We start from the raw sequence: 27,813 nt of genomic DNA, 5'->3' as shown, positions 1-27,813 counted from the left end.
TGTTGTCCGACGTGATTTAAGACAAACAGATTGAACGGCGGCATTGTCTATAGAGTTTAACGGTTGGCCGCGATAAGTTTGATCGCCAATGAAACTTCGATGTTTACTGCGACTATTATTTCAGAGTTCAATGACCTTGCGGCTTTGGGCTTAATCGCATTAACCCTTGGAAACACGATTACATCGCATAATATGTAGACTTCGTGCTATGACTACATTAATTGTACTATTAAAAAGCAGAAATTATCGTAAATTAGATAAGATCGAGATATGCTAAATATTTCAGAGATCAAGATCCAATTTTAAATATTGTGCATATAACAATCTGCGCACCATGTTATATCAACGACATAAAGACATTTACAAGCATTTAATTTCACAAGCTTTGCTTATTTCTAGTTCTTTACGTTGTTACGTAATATTTGAGAAAAGAAACGCGTTGGTTTTGCGTCACGCGACACTGAGAACTAAATTTTGGAAATGCACGTTATGAGAATCGCGTCAGTCGAGCCTCGTTATCGTCCATATAATTGACGTGTCATCGGTTGAGCTTCCATTTACATAAAAGCCAAGATTTCAATAAATCGGTAGTTTGGCGTGACAGTACTTGAAAATGTGGGTTAACAGCCACGTCGATTTTGCTCAGGACGCGCAATCCGCGGGATGCGTTGTTTTTTTTTCAGACGTGAAAGATGTATGCATGTTCTCACTCGTCCTCAAGGTCTCGCATACGTCACGGGCATATGACACGAACGCGCAGGTGCGTTGCAATAATAATCCACGAGTCGTGGGACTGACCTCGTTAGCAAGTATCCAGACCTCTCCGCGTGTACATACACACTCTCGCTTATGCATGGATAGCGAAGGAATTAGCACGACAAAGCGGCATCGAGCAAACGACCTCTGTCCCCGTATTCACTATCCGAGGTATTTCCAAAAAGACAATAACGCGCATACCTGGCACGCGATTGTGTGCGATGCAGCAGTTCAAATGCCGCGAAAGAGTTATTCATAATTCACGACTGACCTCTTTAGAACGTCGCTTTAACTCTCTCGCTGATACCGTTGTGCATTTTCACGGGCAATCCGTGCAATGTTATATGAATACCGTTCAATTATGGATACGCCACTTTGGTATGGTAATAATAATATTTGAATGATTATTCATTAGAATTGTTCAATAAATAAGCAGAATTAAAAGTTCTCCTGAGGATTAAATATCAATAATTAAAACTGTGATATAAAAACATATTTCTCGGTAAATTTAAAATTTCATTAATAAATTTAAAAAATTGCAGCTACAAAACAGGCGTATGTGTATTGAAGTATTAATAGTATAATTAATCCTGGCGCAGGCCATTCAGAAAACATTAAAATATAATACAAAAATTGATTTCTGACTCACCGATCCGATGCACAATGAGCGGAGTTAATCAGCCACGAAGCTATGATGATTACTATAACACACAAACATAAAATTTAAAAATTAAAACTGTGCTTAAAATCAATAAGATCAAAAGTTATTTCTTATATACCCAGAGAAAAGTTTCTTTGAGTAAAAAATATTTGTTTGACTCAAAGAAATTCGTGCATTGTTATACTACGGTTAAAGAAAAGACTCAAAGAAATTTTTTAATTGTTTCTTTTATTAGAATTAAAGAAATAGTTTGATTTTGCAACGCAAATTTTTTTAAATGAAAGAAATATATTTTTAAAACTAGAACAACTAAATAATTTTTTTACATTTCTGTTAATACTTTCTTTGAATTAAATAATTATTTGTTTAAATAAAACAAATAATTTAAACAAATATAATTTATTTATTTTTAAAAAGGTTAATAATATCATTTCTTGAAATCAAAATTTTTATTTTCCGCAAAGATATTTTTATTTCAACAAAAAAAACCAAGTTAAAAAATCGATTTCATTATATTAAACATTACTTTTCTCTGGGTGTGCATAAAATTTTATACAAATTTCCCATTTGTAAGCATCTTTTTTTTAATTTGCAATAAGATGAAATAAAAGAGAAAAAGATTATTAAATTCATGTAAATAAAAAATTATATTTACCCCAAGGTTGGGGCCCGATGTCTCTCCCAGGCCTCCTCCACCTCTCAGTCCTCCAGGTTGTCAAGTCTTTTCTTTTCGTTGCACACGCGAAACACTCGCGAATAATACACTAAATTTGCGCGCGTGGACTAACCATTTATAAAGTTTCTCGCACGATACTGCGGCACTTCAGGTTTATAAAATCCATGATATGAGTTCCCATTCAGAGGGATTCCCGTGGATTCAGTACCCCGAGTCGGCAAGTAGAACGCACGCGTACCCGCCCCCGAACAAGGGTAAGCCCCACGCGGAAGAAAACGAAATCAATGGTATTGAATTCCTACGCCCCTTGTCTCACAAACATCACGTCTAAAATTGACTCGTTCATACGCCCAGCCAACGGATCATCAAGATCAGTCCCACTGGATCTTATATCCAAGCGGCGTCGACAAGACACTCCGGCAGGACGAGACAAGAAGGTACTCATTGCCGATGTCTAGCATTTTAGACGAATCAGGAAATGAGAGCCAGCCTCTCGTCACAAGCTTAACCTACAAGGCCAAGTTCTGACCAAGTCAGATTAAACGTGATTCACCTAGCTCGAACCCTAGATCCAAAGAATCCAAAAAGGTTATCAAGGATCTAAGAAAGCCTTAGGATGGTGGACGAAAGCAAGAGAAACACGCGAATCCAAGGCAACCGATCCGAACTCTAACCGTTTAGGACCGAACCGATCGCCGGAGACAGAGCGTATAAACTCACACAACCAGACAGCCGCGCAACATGCACACGAACATGTCGTACATGCGGCCCGGCATTACCTCGTGCACGGGCACTCGGCATGGAACGTCGCGGTGCGGCGCGCACACCCACCATGCGCAACGCCCCAGTGAAGATATTCACTGCCAAGCAGCGGGGGTACGATTCCCGGCCCTCGAATTAGGATTCTATCAAATGGGAGTTATGAAAAATGTTTATATAAGTCCAGTATTTGTACGGCACTCCCGAGACAAACGCGCGACGCGACGAACCGGCTGCGGTTCGTTTATTAATTCGGCGACGATAGACGTTGGATTCCTCTCGTCAATTCTCACCCTGGAATATCTGTAACATATATACAATATTCATACATCGTATATAGAATATACGAAATTTCGAATACTTGCAAAACGGAGAACGATTGCGTTTCGCGAGATAACACACGGAGCGACTCGCGTCGCTACTTGCTCGCTCGAATCTCCGAATGCGAATTCGATAATGCGGTGACCTTGCATAAACACAGTGTGCTGTACACAAGAGTAACAAACTCCAAGGCCATATGTCAGCCAAATTTCTCCAAATGTCTAAAACGTCGTACTATACTGGATATTATCTCGCACTTTAAACTAATTATTAACAAGAACTCGACTCTCCGTGTGCTTTTTTGTTAATCTTGAAGACATGTAAAAAAAGTTACCAACATGGATCTTTCTTATTTTCGATTATGTTCTCATTATTTTATTTAAAGTGGTTCAACAATAATTTTATTTTTCCGATTAATCCTCTCGTTGCGCTAACTTCTTAAGCGGCTGTCATCGCGGAGATTGCGTATTTTGACTACGTGTATTGAGAGATTAATAGTGTAATATTAAATCTGTAATATGTATGAAATTATATAATATTAAAAACTTTGTAGCGCGCGCTTGTTTTGTCTAGATATTAAATCGATCATCACACGCAATTTACTAAAGTTTTTTATTTTAAATATTTTATGTGATTAAAAAATTAAATCTATTTAAAAATATCAACTACATATATAAATTAAAAGAAAAATGATACAACTAACGTTTGCTTTTAAACGTATACAGTTTGTTAAATGTATACAGTTTGTATCAGTATAGTAAAGTGAAAAAATAATTTGTTGTTAGAGATGACACTCTACCTACTGATGATCTAATCGTACATATATTTGATGACTTACGATTACGTCAATTTCTCTCTCGCTCCATGTAGCGCAATTTTACTTTATTTGAATATATTACGAATTTTTAAATGTTACGCAATAACTGTACGTACAGGCATCTATATTTTTAAACTCAACCATAATTCGCTTTTAATTGCTTTAATTCGGGTCATTGCATCCTACACGCGGTCTGAGTTCATTTAGTTCCACTATTGCGCTCGATATACAACAGGATTTGTATTTCGCGTTTATGCATCTAATTTCACAACTGGTGCACGTTTATCGCTATAATTTCTCTCTATACGTTAAACATGGACAGAGATTTTAGACATACGTACGCAATGTAGTTAACATACACGCACACGCGCGCGCATATTTATTTTTTGGCGATTCAAGATACCATAGTGCAACGCCGGATACGTATAAATCTGGGATCTCCGTGCAATAAATTTCAATACGGCCACGGGTAAAAATATATGTATACTAATTTATCACAATCGTGCGTCTCTACCTCGGTAGTCCATCACTGTTATCTCATCCGTGAAGAGAAAGTGTAAAAGAAGATTTTGAAGAAACTCTTCTCGAGGAAAGGTAGCACACAACAAACACATGCGCAACACACGGCGCGATATCAGTCAAATAAAATAAATACAATCCGAGAAAGCGGTAAACGTAGAAATTCGTTACTCTCTTTTCGCACGCATCCGCTGGCTTACCGGAATAACGATGGTTACTCTTGGAAATCTAGAAGTCTAATCGCACTAATGACGCAAAAAGAAATGTCATTAATGCGGTTCTGGAAAAAGTTTGCTCATTTGCCTTTAGATATATCTCTGTATAAATTAATAAGCAACTTGATAACCCAACAAATCTTCTTCGGTAAAAGGATGCCAGATTGCAACCTTCTACTCTATTCCAATTCCGCCTGGTGAAATCAACGAGTTATCTGAACGGTCATGTGAAACCGAGACGATTTCGCGAGAGCAAAAAGCGTTCAGCGGCGAAGGGTGCGAGTGTGAGAGTAAGTATCAAATGAATTTCGCTTGTACATTTTTTGTTATCTGTTCTGTGAAAGATATGCGCGAGAAAAAGCTCGGAGGAACGAGGGGGAGGACCCTCAAACGTCGGAGCGTGAAACCGTAAAATACTTCGAACAGCCGTGCCGATATTTCGCCTCCGCGTTCCTCCTTCCTTCCGGCTCGCGAAGAAAGGAAAAGTAAGCGGCTTGACCGGAGCGCGAAGCGTGAGGAAGAACGAGACGACGATCGCGAATAGGAAAGAGCGAGAGAAAGAAAGGATAACGTCGGGAGAATACAAAATTGACCGTAACATAAAGAAGCGGAAGGTGCGATGATGGCAACCTTCGAGAAGAGGGAGCACGCAATAACGTGCTTTGGGTATAAGTATCGTGCCTCTAACTCACGCTCATCTTGCAGATGCAGGTGCATACTCGTAAACGGAAATCAAAGAGACAGGAATCGCAAACTGAGAAGAAAGTAGATAGATATCAAATATTAAAAGTTAAACTTTAAAGAATATTCATTGTCATAATTGTATGACTTCAATTAGAACTCACAAGATTTTTAATCTCCATTTTCTATCCAGCGGTTAAAAGTTCTTAAAAAAATACCAACCATGAAAGCGTTGCATAATGTTGCACTATTTAATTGTTATTACTGTAATGTTAACAAGGGGCTAGCTTTTTCGTTCTTACGAGACTTTACGCGAGAGGAACATTCGATGGGATGGACCATCATGGCGCAGTCAACGACCGCGATTACGTCCGCAATCAACTCAATAACGGTTTATTTCCCTTTTCCCAAATTTAACGACAAGCTTGACGGCGTTTCAAATGACGGTACCGGTGTGCCTGAGAAAAAAACTGTTTCTCCACACCGGAATCATGTCGCGCAAAGGATACCGGTAATCTCGACTAGAGGCGTAACCTCTGCTTTATAAAATTAGAACCCCGAGTCTCGCGGGTACTACTCCCGGTCCCCATAATCATCATTGTGTAGCGAAGATAGAATCTTTTGTTAGAATTAGTGCGGCGTAGTGGGTCGTGGTCGAGACGCGATGCGACGGCGATCCCACGAGACCGATCAGGTAAAAAAGGGACGTAATCTCGACCGCTTACAGCGACGACAGTGCTCAGAATCACTGTCGTGTCGCGTGGTAAAATCGACGCTCGATCTAACGGAACCTCATTCCGGTATGTGGAAAGAGAAGCGTGCTTTCAGCCTAAATTTACGCGCGAGTGTTTACGGGGCAAAATGGCATCGGGTTGCTATCCTCACGGCGCATTAACGGCGGTCCGAGAGATAGTAAGCGCGCCCCCTCGTCTCTTCGTAGACAATGGGGACGATACTACTGTTCCAACAATACTCGGCAGCCGTGCTGCAGACGTCTCGAGCCTCGAAAAAGAAAGACGACGGTAGTAAAAGCTACACTATCGCGCAAGGGTAACCCTAAGATTTAGTGGCCGCATCTCTACGCGATCCGCGCCCAACTCGCGAGCACTCGACGCGTTCTACGAGAGGACTGTGATTTCGTGATTATAGTGCAGAAATCTCGGATTTTCATTGTCACTCGTGGATTTCGAGAGATGTTTAATAAATAAGAAAAGAATTTGTTATTTATAAAATAAAGGATAGAAAAAAGTACTGGAAAGTACCAATACATGTAATAAAGCAATCCCTTTATTTTGGGAAGAAAGTATTACTTTTCTAAACTTTTATGACTAAGTGCAAGTTTTTCTAAATTAAGAAATACGATCGTCTATTTGCGACGTGTTTAATTTATGGAGCAAGCAAGTTGTACGCAAGATAATTTAAGATTTGCCATTAAACTGGTTTCAGAATGTAATTCCGAACATGGGTATATACAAGTATGAGCGTTTCTGCACCGTTGTACGCAGCGCAACGCTTAATTTTACATGCAAACCAGTTCGATACGCTCTACGACCAATAAGTAAGTCGGTACTTACCAACCGCGTGTCACCATGCATCCTCTGCTCACCATAATCTGTCGAACGAACTGAAGTCTGGACTGCATAATTCATTCCGTCATTGGCAGGCGTCAGAGTCCGATGATTCGTTATACCGTGGCACACGAACTACAACGGTCGAATGGTAATGGCTGCTTGGACGCATGTTTGGTGTATGATTTAGCGCACAATTCGTATCATAGTCATCCAAGAATCGCTCGGACATCTATAACAAAGCCGACGAAATTTCATGAAACGTAAGCTTTTATTAGAGACGAATAAAATTAATCATTTATTATAATTAGGTTTGATTTTCACGAGATCTAAAGTTTATATATAGATTGGTATTATCTTTCATTTTTATTGTTTAAACGAAAAACATTTACAGAAGATTAATTGTGTAAAATTTATATAAAAATATATATGCTGAAATTTTTTAAGTGCAGTTATTTATCTACGCTAGAGAATTATGTACAAAATTTTCTTTCTTCTATTATTGTCAATTTTTTTTTTTCGTTATTATCAGGGTGTTTTAATATTAATATTTCACTTTTCCCCACGGCTAGTCCGTAAAATTACACGATCAAAGTGTCAGCTGTGCCAGCACCGAAAGCTGCAATGTAAAAGATAACGGGCTTCGCGTGAATCAAAATTACGAGAGCATATTCGTCCTTTGACTGACGTTAATTCTATTTCCCGGGAAAATTGAAGCGGAGCGATAAAATCGCTCGCTCGGATACATTGTAGACCTTTCTTCCGTTCGAGATCTCTGCCGATTGAAAACACGAACGTAGATTTTCACCTTCAGACTAAATTCAGCAAGTGCCTGTTTTACTACATCAGCTACTTAATAATTTTAATATTTCATTTTAGCCGATGTTACACTTTCTCTTGATATAATTCTACAAAATTTTTTCAATATCGCTATGCGTAACGCAATAACGTGCAATACTTTTTGCGGTATGGAATAACCATTATACCACTCCACCATTTGCAAAAGTGTTTTGCAACGCAAATTTTTTAAATATATGTATATTATTATCCAGCTGCGTTTTTTCTTCGCTACAGTCCAGATTTCTAATATTACGATTGTATATTGCGTGAATATTTATAAAGGTAATAAATTAATAAAATTAAATTTAAAATAATGAAAGAGTAATTGTACAGAAAATTTCGTCTTTGTATTGCCATCTCAGGATATTAAAAAGCAACAGTACGTATAATAAATTATGAAATGACAAATGGAAATGGGACTCATTCCTCCTACAAGGCTCGTACATCTCTCGCGAAGAGACGTTCGTCTCGGTGTTTCTTTTTGAATCGCGATTATGCTATCCAGCTCTTTGCGAGTCTTACGAATTCTCGTGAGTTACTCTTCGAATCATTCTTAGTAGGCACTTTAGGCCTCCCGAAAGAAGCGGTACTAACGCCGAGCGCCATTAGCCGCGTTCTAGGGCCGGGTTGCGCAACCGGCGCGGTCCTCTTTACCTAATGGTCGCTAATATATCATACTTTTTTCAGCTGTCACCTGTACGACATCCATTTTGCTGCAGCGTGGTTCGCGTCACTACCGCACGGCGGACTGGCATTTCATCTATCCACCGTCACTTTGCCGCCACGCAGTTACAGCTTCTTACAAGCGCTATCGTAACCTGTCCTCCTTCGTCCTCCCTTCGTCCTTCCAATTCCCATTTCGCTCGTTTTTGTCAAGTGCGGGGATTCTCAACTTTACGAACGACGCAATTATATCGTCGGAAGATCTCTTTTTGCGTCAAGTGTATTATCAACGGATTAATCTCGCGAGAGTACCGACATAATTTTCTACGACGACACTTTTGTATGACGAGTCGGAAAAGATTTGCTTCCGTCAAATTAATCGGTTGAGTTTAAAGGAAAATAGCTATAGTTAAAATATTCGTTCTTATTTAATATGGAATACATTTTCAAATTTTCTTTCTCTAAAAAATCTGCATAATTTGGTGTAGAATTGTAAAAAAACTGCTTTGAGACAGTACATCGTTAAGCAAATATCTAAATGCACTTTTTAATTGCGTCGCGCAACGTTTTGAGATGCAAGATAAATGCAGTTTCGGGCCACTCGTGCGCGTATATCTGATGTGTACGTAGCGAGTAAACGTGCATTTGCGCGCTCACGCGTCTGCAAGGAAGAATTTGCGAGATCGTGTGTGTATATTCGTATATATGTACATTGTGGGATCCAGCGACCACATATAAGTGCAGAACGGCATCCTCGAGGGAGGCGCACTCAAGGATCGGAATGCTTTGCCGCTCTCCCTCCCGTGACCTCCCTTCAGCATCTCCGCTCCCGTAACAGCGTCTACTCAGAAAATCCAAACATTCTTTCGGGTTTATCAACTTTGTGTTTAATTCACGAAATTCCGCCGCGGGGACGGTCGCAAAATCTAACAGCTTCTAAAGGGCAAAATTAGAAGTCGCATAAATATCTCTTTATTAAGACTGAAATGCACCCAAAGAAACGTACAAATTCAAAAAATAAATATATACATAATTTATATTTGGTTGATATTGTCATTACTATTAGAAATAAAAGATAGAAAAAAATCGTAAATGCAGTTTGAATCAAAGTATTTTAATTTCCTTTTTCTCGCAATAAAATTGCACACATGAAAAGAATATAAAATGATGAATTACATTTTTTCGTTTATTTCAATAAACATAATTGTCGCATATGACTCCGATGTGCTTCAGATGTAAATTCGTCACGTTACAATATAAGTTAGCTTGCGCATGATATTGAGTTTTTAAAATACGAGTTAGGTATAGAAGTTTGTTGAAAACAAATTTCATTATCTTGTGTACTAGGACAGAAAGCGTCAATTTGGTTCAGCAACGACACTCGAGCGGCAATCCGGCCAGCAATACCCGAGAGTATGCCCGGCCGTTGCGCTATTATCGGTTTAAAGTCAAACGAATTTCGCGAACTTGGCAATCCGGGCTCTCCGAACGAGTCGAGTCGAGTCGACGCGCGCCTTTGTGTGGCCGCGTTCCGCTTTATCTGCGCCGACCAAACGGCCGTCTAGCCCAACTTACCGATTCCGACATTCTAATCTCACCAGGATACCAGCGGCTAACGTACTTTCCCGACCCGATAAAGACCGCATCCTCCGTCGAGATAAAGAGCCTCCGCCATCCGTCAGTTCGCGTTTCCTCGACGTCCCGGTGACGTTCCGGAGCTGAAAAACGTTTCATGCCTCAAATGTAAATCCCCGAGCAGATTTCAACGCGAGTTAAATTCTCGCTCGCGGCAGACTTCACTCATGTCGGGGCCCTTCGGACGTGGGATTCGCCCTTCATCGATCTTCGGCGGGCTTTATGAGCTTACACAGAGTAGCGGAAGCCCTCTGTGTGTCGGGCTCGAAGTGCGGCGAAGTACACTTTTAAAAGCTCGCGGGGAACGCGGTCGGATGATTCGCTTACAGCACTTGGCACACTTTCAACGTTGTCTCGACAAACTTCACCGGAGTTACGGGCGTTTTCTTTCCCCGAGCAAAATGCATTTGATTATCAGTGTATGCCACACACGAAAGTAAGAAAGGACCGGAAAAGTAGCGGATTTTATGGGGGTCAATATGAACAGAGATGTGTCTCTCTCTTTCTCTCTCTCTCTCTCCCTCGAGCGTAATTTCTTTGGTACGCGTTTCATGCACGCGCAATTACTCGAATTTTATGCTCCATTCTTCGCAAGTAAAACGACTTGTATTCTTACTTTGCTCGCAATAGGATAATATATTTGAAAATTCACGTTAGAGGACTTTTTATGTTAAGGATATCTATGTGCTGACACAAAACTGATGCAATAGTCTCCCTAGTACAATAATAATAAAATAATTTTCAATTATTAATCGTCTGCCAACGTCATTTTTGTAACACGCGAACATGGAAATTCATAAAGGATATATCTTTCCATTATCCGCGCTTTTCTTTAGCCGTACCCTTCTCGATGCTGAAACTGCGAGAATGAGTCGATAGTTTAGCAAGTATCGATCAAATGTCTAAGTACGTGTACCCGAGCGAACGCGCACGCTTCTCGTTGTAAAGCGCGGATAACGCGTTCTTAATTTGAATCACGTCGACCCTATTGGCAAGAAGTTAACGAGCAGTTTTCGTAATAATACGTGAGTCAGCGTTCTTAAAGGCGGGAGGGTACGAGAGTCGGAGACGACAACGGCCTCTCGAAAGTAGAGAGTCGCGTGTTTGTGACACGGTCGGTGTACGTGTACTGGGACGGGATTAATTGAGTACTCGGGGAGGCGGAGGAATGAACACGCGCACGGTTCATCGATTCCCGTCGGCTCTATGAGCTTATACGTGCGCGCGAGGGGCAACGGCGGGTTAGATGAATGGACGGATGAAATGGATTTACACGAAACGGCGGAACATTTTTCAGGAGCTCATAAGAGCGAGCGGGAATCTCAAAGGTAGTGGTAGGAGGGGTAGGAGGAAGCGAGATATCGACCACGGGAAGTGACAGCCTCTCGAAAATGGAGACCCTCGGTGCGCTCTCCTAACGACAAATGTGTGCTACCAGGATCAATTGAATGCTTCGGAGAACGCGCTTCTCCGACCGTGAGGTATAACCGGGGGAATCGATATCGCTCTGAAAATGCGTCCCTTCGACGGTTTCGACCGTGTAATTTCGCATTCGGGAGTATCGTGTCCGGTTATGCGAGTCGCGATCATGTTCGATGCCAAATTAGAGAACCGATAAACATAACCAATTTAACAGTCGTGAGATACAGCGTCCGATCGCAGCGTTCGTCGACCAGCCTCACGCGCCGCAATGTACGTAACATCGCGCACTTACATTTCTCAAACTTTACGAGGAGTGAAAGAGACATCTCTTGGCGCGCTACCAAGAAAAATATTTCCGGAGAGTGTATATGGAGCTTTTACGACGGCGCACGGAATATGGATGAATACTTTTTCACTGAAATAAAGGGCCGTTCCTCTTTTTGGCAGAGTTAAGCATCGCGCGTTACGATTTGCGAAACAATCGATCGCAGAAAATTATAATTCCTCGTGTATCCGCTCGGATGAAAATCGCGATCGCGAATATATTTTATCCCAAGAACTCTTGTACAAACTCGAACGATGTTCGATGCCTCTTCTATTTTTAGGCTTCTCGATAGGGCCAATCGTGTCTTTCCTTGAAACACGTGTAGTGATTCCAGCCGATGTGACGCATTGCCGGGAAAAGGGCTATCACGAGGTCTGGCTATTACAGAACAATCCTTCGCGTCGTATCGATTCGGCTTTGTGAGAGCCTTCTCCCGTGGGGCACACTTCTCTCCATATCACAGATCAGCACGAAGCAAAAAAACAAACACATTTTGATCCTTTCGTAAACCGAGTGATTAATTATGCATTTCTATTTTCTGCTGTAATACTTTTATCATTTTTTTCCCCATGGAACGAATGTTATTATAGCTAATTATTTTTTTATATAATGCAAAGATGCATGTATAAAATGTGATATATGTCTCGCAATAAAATAGTTTTTGAAATTTTTAAGTTTAATTACGTATTATTTTATATATTTAATACACTCATGTATGAAACATATTTTGTTAAATATATTTCCAAATATAGAATACCGAAAATACTTTCTGCAATTCTTATATGTGTGACTATGTGTATATACACACACGCTCATATGTTAGTTCTATAAACCTGTTTAGATCTTCCCATCAGTGCCTTGCCTGGAGTCAAATCCCTGGCACCAGGGGTCCAACAGGATTATCGTAATGGTTCACCAAGGTCTACTGTGACCTTCGACGCCCAGTAGCTTTCCGCACCTGTGATGATTTGCTTTCAAAGTACACTCTACGAACCTTACCAAACAAAGACGATATTATGCAATAGAATACAGATGCCGTTTGTAATGTAAAATGAATAGTCAGATAAAACGTAGTTGTTTTAAAGCTTGGAAAATTTCTAAGGCCGAGTGCTTTTTTTCCTAATAATATTGGATTCTCGAGAACAACGCAATCTCCATTGTCATAGCAAAGCAGTTCTTGGCTAAATAAATAATAGCTATAGTTTAAAGTCTTTTTTGTACTATAAATAATATATAATAAATGGTAAATAAATTTTTTACTTACCATGTATTATATATTATTTATAGTGCAAAAAAAGAGTTGAAACTATAGCTTCAATCGCTTATCAGCGAATCCGCTGCTGGGCGAAATCGAGTACCAAAGTCATAAATTCTACGACGCTATACGCGAGGTAACTATTTATCTAGTTATCCGCCGAGTAAGTCACGTATAGTTCCGCCCTCACCAGCTTCATTATCTTCGCGGGACACGTTTCTGTCCTGATGCAACGAGATTGCCGGATGTGCAGGACGGAGGAGCGAAACGCGGTGGATGAGCGAACGGAGGTCGGCTTCTTCCTCGCGGATCAGGGGGACGAAGGGGTCTGGACGGGTCCAAACTCAAGTTCTCCCCTTTTTCCCGTCTCCCATCCTATCCTTGCGGTCCGTTTGGTTTTCTTTCTTCTCCCTGCTTCCTTCCTCAGTTTCTTCCTCGTTGCCGTCCGGTGTCTCCGGTTAACATCGCGAGTCACGTCGTGTCGGAAGGGTTTTGCGAGTCGGCGGATGACTGCCGGCGGGTGATACGTCGCTTTCTCGTGTGACGTCAGAGCCCTATCGTGAAAGAAAAGGGGCTGGCAGCGATGGTTATGGCACGAATAGGAGGGAAAGAGAGATGCGAAGTAGATTCGCCGCCGTGAGAAGACCGCTTAGATGCTGCGCCAGAAGGGCTCAGTGTTACAAATGACCGTGGTGCTATGCATACCCAAACAGACCGAAGACACGCCAATGTGTGGAGAAAAAAAGAACAAAAGATATTTATTTGAAACTCGTAGATTAGATTTACATGGTAAATTTCGTTGCAACAGCTTGGGCGAATCAGAAGTAACCAGTGATAAGTGTCATTTATTAAATTATGTACTATGACACAATTTAATTGTATGTAGATATGTTTCTATTACACATACTCGACAATCAATGTGTTTTTGTTGATAATTTTTTTCATTTTTTTCCATTCATTTTTTCCATTAAGTAAATGTACAATTTCAAAATCATTCAACAGTATTCATTCGGCATCAGCTTTTTACGTTATTTCCTTTTTTTTTAATTTTAAATACTGTTAAATACATAAGGCATAACTTTAAATGAGTTGTCAAAATTACAACTATTAAATTTTTATTATTTAATGATTTAAGAAACTATATGTGTCTGCAGAATATAAAAGAAAGAAAACATATTTCCATGATTGGATATACTAAATATGTAAGAGTTTAATAATGGATTTTCATCGACGCGCTGCTTGCGGTGCATCGTTTTTTCCTTATCAACGCATGCTATATCAGCGTCAAAGAAGAAAAGAAACGAGATTGCGCACGCGGGTGAAGACCACCAGATAAAGGCAAGAAGACGAGGTAGCCGAGTATAGCTGAGAGTTTAAGAGCAACATCAACGAAGGTAGGGGAAGGGAAGGAAGGAAGAGAGAGAGAGAGACAGAGAGAGAGAGAGGCAAGGGGAACGACGATGACCCCCGCGTCGCGGGGAAAACGCGGACGGCGGAAAGATGGGACACGATCGCGTTTGCATGCAAATGCCAAGCACCGCGCGGTAAATGTTTCTGCGCGATAAAAGTCTTGTAGTGGCGCGGCAGCCATCCCGTGAATTTACGTGCTTTTTCGAGCGACTCCATCCTACTTCCGTCCTCGTGCGTCCGCCACCGACACACGAAGCTCGCGCGACCGTCACAAATGAGCAAATATATGTGTACGTGTTTGTGTTTGCACGCGTGCTTGTAGGTCTGTGTACGTGGAAGGACCTACTACAAGGCACTCTAGTGCGCCCGAATTATTAAGAGCCGCTAAGCCACACTTACCGTCCTCCATATCCAACCGCCTTCCGAAAGCTGTCTGTTACATTATCAAAGAACGGGCGGTGCTTCGAGACGCGCTCGCGGGTGTTCGCTGCTCGTACGTTGTCGGCCGTCATTCTCTGTCATTGTCTCGATAACAATGCACAGCGGATATTCAACCGCAGTCTCAAATACGTCTGATTATACCGGGTAACTTCGCGGCGCAATTACACGTCGTCGCGAGTACGTTTGGACTGCAAATTAGCAATTCTCGGGAAAACTTCACTGAGAAATAAAACGTTGAAAAAGTTTACCTCTTCCTTGAAACAGATATAACGCGCATGATGAGACATCTTTCTTTTCTCTTGCACTAAATGTAATTTGGTTTAGAACAATAAAGAAATTTAACTCGTGCAAGTTTGACTCGTTCTTGATCGCGAACGACGATGGCGAAGATTGCGAAACAAATCACTGCTCCCCTCCCCCCTCCGCCGCCGTGGTTTTAGCCGCTTTCGACTAATTTCTCTCGCTGTGAAAATCCTAATTAATGAGGGCGAATTACGCGGCTCCGAGTTTGTTCCGGGCGCCTGGAGGAGCTTGCGCGAGGGCTTCGAAAAGCGGTCGAACGAGGGATGAACGAGGAGGAAAAGCGGCCAGAGCGCGATGGGTCGCTGCACTTTCGCGAAGAGGAGGAGGTGGCGGAACAAAGGCGCGGAGGAACGGATGCTAACTAATCGGGTAATTTTTCCGGCATCAGTCGGTGAATATCAACGCCGGCGTTGAGCCCTCCCGTAGCGTTAAGAACGACAAACGATCGTCGATCCATCTGGCTCAACGCGACTACGTCGAGCGTCAGCCTTCCGTTCGTCGTCCTCGCTTCCGCCCTTCGTCGCCCCAACGAATCCACCGGCTGTCTATTCTCTGGCGGTTCGAACCACCGATCCCTTTTCTGACCTACGAAACGCTCGCTGGAAAGCACCCCAAGAATGTTTTTTCGAGCACCCGACATGCACGAGTGAACCGATTCGAATAGAGGTGTCGAACAACTCGCCTTTTCGTTATACCCTTCGAATAATCGTCCGTATCAAGATAATTGCTCAAGTTAGAAGCGTGGCGCTTTAACTTGTCATGGGAAGAGTATTATCGCGATCATAGTTCATCAATAAAGTTAAACCGCAAGCAGATAGACATCACATTCGTTGTCTATCAAAGTCTTATTGAAACAAGACTCATTAAAATCATGCGTTTATTGCGTAACATAAATCAGTAAATATAATAAAAAAAATTATTCAAATTTCCGAATATCCAGAATATCAAGTTTCATTAATGTTGTAAGAACTTTATGCTACTGATATAAAAAATTGATACAAAAATAATATATGAAAGAAGAGGAAAGATACAGAAGCGCGACATTATTTGCATTTTTCGTACTATTAAACAGTTTGGTCGTAGGTATATCTTTTATAGTTTGCGTGTATCTCGTTCATGCTTACAATTGTGAATTAATTAAGAGCTTTTTATTATGTTCAATACACGTTTAACAGACAAAGGAGTGCGACATGATGTAAAAGGTAATTTGTCGGGAATTGTAGCTTTTACACATTGCAAATGTACGTTAACGTTTTATGAAACCGCGGATGGAAGCAGGGGCACCTGAGTACCAGTGGAAATTGTGTCGCTGGAGAGAAGAATAACCGGCTATAGCGTGCGGTTAACCGGAAGCGGAAAAGGTCAAATCGCGTCGGTGGGTAAGCTCGCTTGGCCGGGGTAGAGCCGCGATAATTGGAACAAAGAGAGTTGGCTCCGAGAGTCAGGAGGAATCCTCGTCCTCGGGGCACCCTCTCCCCCCTGCGTCTTTCATTCCCTCACTTCCTCTCCGGTAGCGATAAAGTTTAACTCTTTCGAACTCTGTTAGCGGTGTACTCCTTCCGGAGCACGAAGAAAAATTCCCTTTATCTAGTTCGCCATTTTTTTATCCTCCTTCCCGTCCGTTCATTTCGCCCAGCGTGTTGCTATACTTTGTACTGCACTTGCGAAACTACGCTTGACGAGTTACAACTAGTTTATCCTTAATTACAACGAAAGAAATTGTAACGTACATTTTTACATGCTTGTAAAATTGTGTGCCACGATGGTAAAAACTCTTGATATTAGATTAAATATTCGTTATATTCTGAAAGAGAGAGAAAGAGATTTTTAAAGAAGGTAACTCTCTTAAGATTTTCCTCTTTGGCATTTTGGTCAAATTTATGCTTCTTTCTCTCGATATAATTATAAATATGCTCAAGAAAGAGAATAAATATATTTTATAATTATAGTTACATTTACATAGAAAAAGAATAAAATTAAAACAAAATTTTTTAGAATATTAGCAATAATTATCCGTTAATTATTCATGATACAACCAATAAAAGCCACAGTTTACATTAATTAATGTATAAACTAAACTTTAATATTACATTAAATTAAATATTAAATTCAATTGTTCTAGTTGTCTCAAATTCACAATATGTGTATATCCGTTTAAAAAATGGATAAACAATTGACATATAACTATTCAAAGCAAATCTATAAAACATATATTATCTAACAGCACTCGTTGCTGCAACATCATAAATTTATTAAAATTAAATGTCGCTAAAGAGATCATGATCTTTCAATTTTGAGATTTCAGTTCTCTTCTTCCCTATTCCAGTGGCTGACTCATTACGCAGTCGAGTGACTTGATCATTAAACTGATCCTTCTTTCGCAATGCGTTGATAACTGACAGTCATGCTACATGAATATTATTCAAGTGTGCTCGTGGTCCGCGTTACTAACTACGTGTCAATCAATATATGTTTCGAAACATAAATATACATTTCGTATTCGAGATGCGCTTGGTTAACGCGGTCTGTATTTATTAATGACGAACAAAGCGGTAGCAAGAGTTATGCCGAAAATCTCGCTCTTTTAATAAGAGTCGAGAATATTAACGAAAGTAGAGTTGCGCCGCTCGCACAAAGGCAAAAGTGGAAAGTATGACCTCGCAGCATTTACCAGTGAACAGTGTGCGGAAACAGACTGAAAAGTCCCGCAAAGTTCCTTACGCAAAAATTCACTGTACAATGTAGAAACGCATTTTGTTACAACGAGACCGCAACCCCGTTGCGGGTGGATACTCGTTTAATGTTCCGTAAGAAGTAGCGGGCGGCTTCTCGTTTTAAAGAATGTTTGAGGTGCGCGGAAAATCCTAACGCGAGTGGTCCAGCCATAAAACACAGCCCGTAGAAGAATCATCAAAAACTATTCGCGGCCGCTTGTGTTTTACAACCTTTTGCATAAAATATGAAGTCGCCATGTGTAAAATATTATCGCACACGTCCCTCGCCGAATAATATATTACAGTCGATATCAGCGTTATCAATATTCACACGGGTGCATATGGATCTCCCGATGTGTTTTCGATCGGCAGCCGTGCGGTTTCTCTCTCTTGATTCCCGCGGAATACCATTATCCGGTGGCTTCCCGTTGCACTCTCGGCATGGTTCGATCACCGTTCGCAGAATACCCATTTCGCAACCAAATGAAGTTAGTCTCTTGTTTCTTGTGTTTTTCCTCCGGCTTGTCTCTCTCTCTCTCTCTCTCTCTCTCCCGGTTACATTGGCGGTATAGAAGCGCATAAACTTCCGAAGCTCGATGGTTAGATGTGGCTCGAAGTGGATAGGTCGACGTGATCGGTGTTGTTTCAGCGTAAACCGAGGAGCGTACGACGCTACGACGCAAGCAGAGGGGTGTTGACGAAAGGAGCGGAAAATAAGGCGGAAGCAATAGCGCTCCATGTGGCTGGAAACTCGTTTCGTCCATTAAAGCGCGCTTTCTTGCCGGCTTGTTTTTCGCCTTCCTCTCCGCGGCTCGGTGCCGCTCGTGGCATTGAGATATACACGAGGAAAACACGCGCGGCGCGATACGTACGCCGGCGCGATGTCGACCTCGGAATACTCACAGCGACTCATCCTTGCAATTCACCCCCCAGACAAGAGCCTAAGTGAAATTTCGTGCCGGGCGCGCTCCTTTTTCTCTTCCTACATCCCGGCCTTTCAGTCTCCACTCACCGGTCGTCTTTGCGGCGAGTCGAGATAAAGGATCCGACCCCCGGTTTCCTCCCGTTGCGCGATATCCCCTGAGATATCTTATACTGCCGAGAAATTTCCGTACCCTCCTACCTTCCCAGCTGAACGAAAAAAAGTTTGGCATGGATTCTAACCGCTCGTGTTGGGGTTAAAGTAACGATGATCTTCCGCCACGTGGCCTAATATAAAGTTAATTCACTTTCGTGGCAGTGGCGCGTATCGTTATATATATATATATACACACACACACACACACACACACACACACACAGTAATAAGGAAGCGACGGTATTTGCTTATCCCTGTGATGGCTGTATTGCGGCGAATACACTATATCAAGCACGACGGAAAATAGCGAGGGAGAACATAAGAATAGTTTCGGCGCTTGCGAAGCAAAAACGTCGGACTGGGTCAGCGAGGCAAAACGCCGAAATGCCAGAGAGCGCGGAAATAACTGATAAAACATCCGAATATTTCATCCGCCAGCGAACGAAAGTGACGTTGGAAAAAAGAATCCACAAGAAGTTTCGACTCTCCCAAATTGGATATGTAAACGGAACGAACGAGGATAGCAAAATCGATGCGATCGATCGGGACTCTGCTTTTCTGCTTTATTTTTTCTTCTTGATTAATTCTTGCTCTGAATTATCATCTTTTACCCTTGCTAATCTGTAGCAACGATCAAAAAAAATACGGAAAAACGAAAAACTTGGGCCATGGCAACTCCAACATGGAATTAATGCTCATCTTTCAATATCAATTTTATTTTCAAACTGTACGCGTTATGAATTTTAAAAACGCTGTGCACTACTTTCTAAAATCATACAGAAATTAGAACATCTATCTATGTAGGATTTGAAATTTTTCAAAATCACTTGTAAAACAAACTGCGCGTATATTTTTTTGTGAATGTTTTTTTTATTGTTATACAATCATGTTACGCTATTTATTATTAACTTTTCTTTTATTTTTGTTTATACTGCCATATACGAACAGAGTTGTATTTTTTCTGAAAGCGAATGGCCAAGTATTATGAGGATCGCACATCGATCAAACCTCGGGCGACTTCTTTCAAGGGTTGTTTGCTTTACCCTTAAACTTAACCCTCGCTTAGAAAGATGAAGGATCGTAGAATAGGCGTCAGCGTGTTGTTGGACGAGAAACTGGGCACGTTTCATGTGACGAAGGTTTCGGTGGTATATATAACGCGTGCCACGACTCGAATAAGGGGGATAAAATTCGAGTTCGGAAATATCGCTAATATATTATTTCGGCTCCAATATTTCAGTATTAACGCGAATGGAAAAGATATGCGTTTATGTTTTTTTAAGTATAGCGTTATCTCTATGTACTTTCTCTTGCTAAAAATATTTTAAGATAACTTTATGAAGCATTTAATATTTCGTAAAAGTTTTAAATAAAATTAACAAGATAAATGCAAACAAAGAGTAGATGTTTATAAGATCAATGGTGGTCATACACAATATAAATTGCTCGTACGGCGAAAAATTTTTCGCCAGTAACACGTAAAAATTGTCATGTTGGGATTTATCGGTTATAATCCGTCTCATGCATCATCTTGAGGAATGTGTATCGTAGGCTTCCTTAATTTTGCCATGATCCTCGCTTGTGAGAATATTCACACGTACGGTCAAAAAAATTCTTAGTTCAATGTCATTTTCCTATCGATTAAAGAGGGTTCTCCATTCGACAGCTTTGTCAAAGTTACATCGCCCAAATTCGTAAATATAAGAGTTTCCTCTTATAGGCATCAGCATTTTCTTGTCTCTGTGTGCAAAAATGTGTAACAGGATGCACGTTTTCAAGAATATTTGTTCATCTTTTTTCAAACGATAACATGTTAATAATGTTTTCGCAAATGACATTAAAATTCTAAACCAGTGCAAATATTAATTAGAAATATATAGAGCGTTTCAAGCATCGAAGCGTAAACGAGAATTATTAAGCATAAAAGCGAGCGAACTCTCGTCCATATTTCGGAATGACTAGGCGACGTAACATTTCTATAGAATCGTGACTGAGAATGATCGCATATGTAACTTCCGATTGAATAATATATCTTCGATATTTCTTTCGCGGATTATCGAAAGCAGACGAGTCTTCCGAACATGAGAAGTTTCAGGAAACGTTCCAAGAGCTTAGAAACGCCGTCGTCGTCGGTTGTCGCTCCGCGTTTGTCGGAATCCGTAGCGTAAATTTTCAACACGACTTGCCGGAGTCATCTGGCGCGCACGATAGGATTACGAGATTAAGGATCTTCTCGTCGAGAGCCGTTAATAATAATAATCGCTGTCACTTCTGGCAACGACGAGAGAGACGCAAAGTGCCTTCGATACGCTCCGCTATCCGCTAATGTCGTCTACCGTTTCGCAAAGTTGTGGACGCGACGTCGTCGAAACGAAATCCTAAACGCTACGACAAGCACCTATGCGCGCGACCTCGTCCCATAAATTCCGGTTCCAAGGATGCGCGAATGTGCAGCGCGGCCAACGACGTTGCGCCGAGGGTCGTTCGAAGAATAATAGTTGACACGAATAGTTGGTACGCGCACACGCTGTGAACGTTTGCCATGGCATTATGTAACCGGGATTACGTCATTCTTAGCGTGTTTCTTGCGCTCTGTAAGACGCGAATCGTCGAAACTACCAGCGTGGTGTTTAAGGGAAACCAAGTGCACCAAATATCGGCGACGTAGCTGTTATTAACCTTGGTTTGCAGATAATGATAGACGTACGAGGAAACTTGCGTTACAGGAAAACGTACAGCCGACACGGGTCTCGTTAAGTCTCGTTCAATGAAACGTTTTGTAACTCTGTGGATTTCCGTCAAAACCGCGCAAAACTCTTAATAAATATTGTAAAAATTTAATGAATTTAATTGAGAAGCTAAAATAATCACCATTCCCAAGTTATCATTATCATGCTTTACAATTGTAGATTTTATAAGGTAATATTAATTTAATTAGACTGTACCAATAACGTGATTATTTAAATTATTTGGAATAATAATTGGGACAATATCAGTTATAAAGAATATACCGTGCTAATTTCGTAATTAATTGATATGATGTTTGTAATAAAACGCGGAATTGTATTAAAAAGAGAAACAATTTTTCTCTACTTTCAATTGCTGTAATCTCGCGTATGTATTTTGTATATCAGGCGTTATCATATCGTTTTATTTCGGACTAAAACTCGGATCAGTGGAGGGTTGAAATTCGTCGTTCCATCCTGCTAAATTATTTGCGTATGCTCGTAACGTTTCATGCTAGAAATGCAATACGGTTTACAAACATCGATCAGCGTAATACAGCGTTCTAAACTGAATAATTGAATTAATATGTTAATGGCCCCGAATGCCCGGTCGATCGTTTTATTGGGACATGCGCCGCGCGCGAGAAAGAGAGTCATTTTATGTCTAACAAACATCCCGTCGACTCGTTCCACGGCGAAAATTGACATGCTACCGTATCCCGCTACAAGAAAGCTCTCCGAGTGTTGGGCTTGAGTCCAACTGCGACCGCCATGTTTATGATACCGGGGCGTCTTAACCCACTGAACGGAGGAATATATCCGGAAAACGAAGTCGAAGTTGAGAGGTTGCGCGAGGTCAGGTTTCGACGCAGTGCTATACATTCTGCTCGCAATTTCGTAAAACAGATAATATCTGCAGTACTCTCGCGGACGCAAAATAATTTCAAAGTAAATGTTCCGAAAAGGAACTTTGTCCCTTAGAGTTATTTGAGATGTGTGATGTAAAATGCATTCTCTAATCTGATAATTACAAAAAAGAGCAAATGATAAAAATACTCTCTAAATCTGAATTAGTAAAATCTTACTAATCTTACTAATTTGCAATGCTACACTGTGTTAAATTTGCAATGTAAAATTCTATTCAATTTGAGTTATTTTTAATCATTCTTACAGGTCGCCATTGTTCCTACTTAATATGTCGTCAATTTAAATTAAATCAAAAGAAGTTAATTATAAAAATGTAAAATTTCACTTTAATTTATTATTTACTAGATGCACACGTTAATACGAACACTACTTATTGTTACATTAAAACTAATTGTAAGTAATTTAAAAAATGTATTGATTGGATGGGATTATTCTTTTAACTACATATTTTGTATTAAAATAATAAATTTCAACACATACAGAAATTAAAAATAACAAAATGTTATTTAACTCAGAAAAGTTTTTTAAATTTTATTCTTTAATATTTAACAGCGTATATTTATAACTGTATCGTCAGCGATTATTCACTGTTTTTCTGTGATTCCGATTAAAAAAGATACTCTTAATAATCGAAATCGGTATATTATCATGAAAGATAGTGCATGATCACTGATTGCTGCAGTTACAAGTATAGCAATGAAATCAGGCTATTCACTGTTTTTCATTGAATAATACACTGATTCCGATTTAGAGAGTATAACACGTAATTTACCTTGAATGTTTACATCTTTCACGACCGATTAAGCTTCAGAGACTATCATGTTTAAAAGCTGGCAAAAAATGCAATTTCCAAGAATATCGGTAATATCATTGATCGAGTCGGCGCGCTATCGATTCCAAGCCATTGTTCAATACGACCGAAACTCTTTCGACTATACGCTCCGCTATAACGGCGTCCATACAACGCACGCTTTGTGCAGCGCGGGAGAAACATCGAGCGCGCAAACAGAGCGATTCCAGTGCACACACAATAATCGATTAAAAAAATACTTTTCGAATCACGCGGTCAGCCTCCAACGCGGCGATAGCTGAACGGCGATAGCTCGAACGGAAACGAGGTACGGGTCCGATAAGCGCGGTTAGTCTTCTAATTCCATTCGCCATAAACGCCGCTTACGTATCTAATCTGGCATTCCCGTGTGCTGTACGAGCGTCTACAGAAAGGCTTTAACGAACACGCAGAATCCATGAATCATTTACGGCGACACAAGCCGTTCCCTCTCTTTCTCTCTCTCTCTCTCTCTCTCTCTGCTCCTTCGGTTGACTCACGAGCGATTATTCATTTGCAAATAATTCGCGTTCGTGTGCTCCGTGCTTGCGCATTTCTCGTAGTCGATTCGCTGAACGAGCAGCGCGTTTCTCTTGGTAAAATCTGAACGTTATGCAAACGTAAACCTTCGGCTTTCGTTTAGGTCGGCTTAAAAGACAAGCTCGCGGGATTACGATTACGATCTGCGAGAGATAATTTTAAGCTTCTTTTTCACATACACGTTGTTTTGAAGTAAAGATATGATAATATGCATTATATCACGTATAACAATAATTTCAAACGTAAGACATGTGACAGATACACGGAACAAATGCCAAGCGCACTTGTGTTTATACTCGTTCATATATTATGAATTCAATTTAAGATTATTGAGAGATACTCTGTTAATTCAATAACGCATTTAACGTTAAGCGATGAAAACAACTTTGATCACGTGCCTTTGATGTTTTCGTCAAATTACGAAAAAAAAGATATTAAAATACATAGTTAAAAAATCACGTCTTCTAAAGCATTTTTTAAAAATCTTGTTTTAAATGTTTTTTAATCGAGAAATTGCGTCGGGTTTATATGCATAATGTAAAACAGCTGTAAATCTACGTGAAATTGCAATTAGAAATCTGAATCGTCAATTCTGGCCACGCTATAAAAGTAAGACAGATGCATAAATTGTAGACGACCTTTACTGTATTGTCGCTTGAATGGGAATCTAAAGCGCATTACCTATATGCGTAATTCGAATGGAGCGTAATATTGGCTTGCAAAGATAATGGTTATAATGCCGTAATTGAAATGACGTTCGATTCATACAATATTATTGCAAAATTGTACAATTAAAATACAAATTATGGAAGATTTTCTTCGCTGCTGGGAGAATTGTAAATACTATTAGATTATTTAATAAATTAAAAAGAATTCCGCAATAAAATTTCCAGATTTATACTATCGTCGCAAAATTATTAAATATTTCTGCTCTCTTCATAAAAAAATTAAATTATTTTAAAATATGTTGGAAATTAATATAATATTTTCATGCATTATATGTGAAATGCATCTATATAAAAATAGCCTTCGAAAATTTACGTTATTTTATATATATAATAACAAAAATAAATTGTCTGTAATTGTTTTGCTGGTAAAAAAAGTTATATAATATATAATCAAATGTAAATACATATACTCTCTAAATTGGAGTAAGTATTATTCATTGAAAGACAGTGAATAGTCTATTTTCAGTAATATACTTACAACTATCTTATTCAGTAATATATGCATTATTTTGCAGTGACAATACATTGATTCGGTCAGTAAGAATATCCCCTTCTTAATCAAAATCATTGAAAAATAGTGAATAGCTACTAATGATCACAGTTACAAGTATAGCACTGCAAATCAGTAAGATTCCACTGATTCAGATTTAGAGAGTAGATACATTTTTAGAGAATATTGCTACTGAGCAAAACTATTTAAAATAAAAAACGACATATTCATATTTTATTCAATAGCAACATTCTTTAAAAATTTATCTACTTTCTAAATCTGAATCAGTGGAATCTTACTGATTTGCAGTGCTTTGCTTATAATTGTGATCATCAGTTATTCAGATTATTTATTATTTTTCAGTGATTCTGATTAAGAAGGAGGTACCTTCATGTGACCGAATCAGTGTATTGTCACTGCAAAACAAAGCATACATCACTGAAAAAGATAGTTATAAATTATCACTGAAAACAGATTATTCACTATTTTTCAGTGAATAATACATTGATTCTAATTTAGAGAGATTCTAATTTACACTGATTCTAATTATATATAATTTTATATTTTATTCATATAAATAAAAATAAAATTTTCTTTGTTTTATCTATACTACATTTACATTTACCTTATCTTTATGTAGATAACTTATTTAAATTATTAAAATGCAGTATTGTTAACAAATCATCTTTGTAGCGTACCTAGTGCAACACTGTTGGAAAGTCACTTGCGCACACGTACCTCTCTGCAAACAAAAGTGAACAAAAATTAGTAAAAACAAATTTATTTTGACATTTTCGAATTCACGCTTTAGATTTTTTGAATCCATTCAAATCAAAAAATAATTTAATATAAATTCGAATTCAACGTGATGGACAGCGTATTTCAATCCACTTGAATCCATTAAAAAATATTTCGGGACTCTAAAGCGCGAGCTCAGATAAATTAAAATAAATTGCAATTATCAAATTGGTAATTACTTAGAATACAGGTCTCATCTTTTAAGAAAAATGTATTCATTCGACGCATTTTTATTTAAAATGAAAGAATCTGGAAAAAATACGTGGCGGTCTGTCTCACAAAGTGAATTATTAAGCGTTAAAAATTAGCAGCAAATTAGAGGCAAAGGTGGAGATATCTGTTGTATTAGTTAAGGCCATGCTCCGATTAAATCGCTACTGACTTCACTCCATTCTTGTTTACGCCTATGAACAATGAAGAATGATGTCAATAACACTTTGAATGTGAATCGGACCGCGGCTTTAAGACGGCAGTATTACAACTAGATCGAAAAATACGGTAGAATCTTAATGCGCAGCGACAGAGACCGTACTTAACCTCTAAACTTTAACGCTTAACACCTCGCTTTGCGAGGCAGACCACCACGTTTTTCTTCTAGATTCTTTCCTTATAAGTGAAAATGTCGAGTGAGTACGTTTTTATTAAAATTTGAAATGAGGCTCTTGTTCTAAGTAATTACTGTTTTTTTGTATACCATGGTCTTCATCCTTCAAACCGCGACGAACACCTGCAGACGGCAAGCGCATTTTTCATAGTCGGCGATTACGCGAGCTTGTGCGGATAATTGTCCTTCCTTAGTAGTCACTCGTAAACTTTCTGAGGCGTACACGACGAATTTGAAGCGCAGGAATCTTCCAGACGCGTTACGTTACCCGTATCGCTCGTAACCGATCAACATAAATGCAGGATAAACGCGGGAACTAATCACGGAAAGTGGGAACGCGGGGGGGGTCGCTGGGTTGTAGGCTATAGCCCATGAATTTTTGCGTTAAGTAATGTAGACCCCGTGGGCGGCGTCTCACCTACTCCCCCTCCCTCTCTCCCACCTCCTTTCCACCCGCGATCGCGTAGTCGATGTGATCGCGTCCGCGGAATTGACAGTCGTTTGGCTTCACTTCGCGCCGAAAATAAACCAAATCGCGATTAATCAAGTGTCGAAAGTGCCAAGAAAGTGACCAGTGTAAATCAAACTTGATTAGACGCACGACGTACGTCGGAGTGTGTTGTTATGATGCCGCGGGTTCTCGAAGGTTATGGGTTATGAATCCCGCGCGAGGCGTCGCGTCGCGCTGTACAAAATCCTCTATGAGAATCAGTTCGCTTTCGATCGTCTCGATAGTAGCCTGCACATGGCATTATCACGCTCATCGGGAGAGTTCGCGTTCGTCTCTCGTGAAGAAACAATTGCGTCGCGAAGTGAATCGTTTCCTCGGCCGCAAGCTAAGACTAGGGAGCCGTGCGTCAAGTGGTGTCGACCCCGTGTATGTGCATACCGTGCATTGCGTCGCAAAAATTATGTGTACAAATCCATCGTTCCGATGACCTCGGCAGGTAAACATCACTACGACCACGAGTCTAGCATTCATACTTGGTTATCAAGAGTAGATCGCGTCGTGAAACAAATAAGCATCAGCGGAGCATGAGCCGTGAGCGAGGCGAGTGGCGAGAGGCGAGTGGAGAGAGGCGAGAACGGCGCCGACGGAGCACGGAGCATCG

General features: G+C 40.1%; 2 long non-coding RNA genes across 2 annotated transcripts in view; one reads left to right on the top strand and one right to left on the bottom strand.

Annotated features, from left to right (window-relative positions):
- LOC120358622 overlaps positions 1–14,902 on the top strand; it is a 28,048-nt gene extending 13,146 nt beyond the window's left edge. Inside the window, exon 4 of the long non-coding RNA XR_005575504.1 lies at positions 8,501–14,902. This is a non-coding gene — a long non-coding RNA (uncharacterized LOC120358622). The remainder of the gene's footprint in view (positions 1–8,500) is intronic.
- LOC120358621 lies at positions 69–27,715 on the bottom strand. The gene is made up of 5 exons (XR_005575502.1): positions 26,792–27,715; positions 26,038–26,041; positions 6,980–7,205; positions 2,073–3,155; positions 69–1,457 (listed from the first exon to the last, which is right to left on the bottom strand). It is a non-coding gene; the product is annotated as an uncharacterized LOC120358621 (long non-coding RNA).
- Positions 27,716–27,813: the final 98 nt, after the last annotated feature.

This window comes from Solenopsis invicta, chromosome 9 (assembly GCF_016802725.1).
Source record: "Solenopsis invicta isolate M01_SB chromosome 9, UNIL_Sinv_3.0, whole genome shotgun sequence".
Lineage (NCBI taxonomy): Eukaryota > Metazoa > Arthropoda > Insecta > Hymenoptera > Formicidae > Solenopsis > Solenopsis invicta.
This window is presented reverse-complemented; position numbering and strand designations above follow the sequence as displayed.